Source organism: Ceratina calcarata, unplaced genomic scaffold (genome assembly GCF_001652005.2).
Source record: "Ceratina calcarata isolate Rehan_Ccalc_2016 unplaced genomic scaffold, ASM165200v1 scaffold548.2, whole genome shotgun sequence".
Lineage (NCBI taxonomy): Eukaryota > Metazoa > Arthropoda > Insecta > Hymenoptera > Apidae > Ceratina > Ceratina calcarata.
Window position 1 is genome coordinate 62,957 of NW_017176657.1, and position 1,278 is coordinate 64,234.

The 1,278-nt window shown below is 42.5% G+C and overlaps 1 protein-coding gene across 1 annotated transcript in view; it reads left to right on the forward strand.

Moving 5' to 3' along the window:
* The window catches only part of Con (leucine rich repeat protein connectin), a 51,683-nt gene that overhangs the window by 49,197 nt on the left and 1,208 nt on the right, over positions 1-1,278 (forward strand). The window lies entirely within an intron of this gene.

The following is a 1,278-nucleotide window of genomic DNA, read 5'->3' on the forward strand; positions in this document are numbered from 1 at the left end:
GCACCATATTGTTATACAAATTAATGTAAACATTTGGTCAATAATATCATGATGTAAAAACATAAGGTGTGTTCTTCCGCCGTGTTCAAATGTGTCGCTGTTTGCGCCTTCCACTCATCGGCCATATTGGAAGTACGATGACCTATTGTTTATTTCAAACACGCATATATATTACACTCCGAGTACCTAATTTTTGACATGTTTACGATTTTAAAATTCGCTCTGTTTTAATATGAAGCGTGATTGGTTAGAAATCCAAAATGGCCAACGAGTGGAAGTGTCCGTGTACAGATGGATGTTCAAATGGATGCGCAAGAACACACCTTATGTTTTTACATCATGCGTTCAATGTACACATTTATGTTATGTTCAGATTCTAAAAGTTTTATACTTCATGTTTGAAAAAGAAGTGAAAGAAGCGGAAAAGGAGAAAAACTATTGCGCAGCTATTCCACTACTCTCACTTCTTTTTAAACATAACAATGTGTACATTGGTGGGACGCACTTGAGTGCTGAGTGTCAAGTGCGAGAAGCGACTATAAATTCGAGCCCTAGTGTTAATTTAATAATCGTGTTTTCATATAATTGAATCGTATGCCGACTATTAAAAATTTGCATAACGACGGTTAGGATAGTCGATGGAATAATTGATTTGGGTAGAACGAAACGTTTTTAAAGGTAGTTTGGCGAGAGGTTTAGGAGGCATGCAGGCAATATATGCATCGCGATTCCGTATTGCTCGTTGGGGTGCATACGCAATGTATTATCAACGTCGAAACTCGGTTCTTATCACGGAGAGCGGCGCGACAGTGCGATCGTGCGAACGTGTTCGCAATCTCCACATCGGAGTTCTCCGTAACTGCGACACCATAAATAAACGCGGTAGGCGATCGGTGACGCTCGATATGAATCCAGTCACGCGATATAGAAACGCGTACAATGCGGAAAAGTGATATCTCGATCGGTCGACTTTCGGCTAAAAGCCGCCACTTACGGTGAAACGCGGCGTGAAACGCGACAAAAGCTCGCGAGGACGAGTACGTGGCGTGAATCGCCTCCTCCTGCTCCTCCCTCTCGCTCTTTCTATACCTTTCGAAAAAGAGAATACGTATTGTGAACGGATTGAAAGAAATCGGAGGGGAGTCTCGCGCACGATTCTGTCTGATTGGAGGGTCCGACTAATTGCTGGCTCCGCTCCGAGAGCTCCTAAAACCGATTCCCATCCTAGTTTCACTTTCTTTCACAGATAGTTTCCGATAAACAATATACACTTCATAC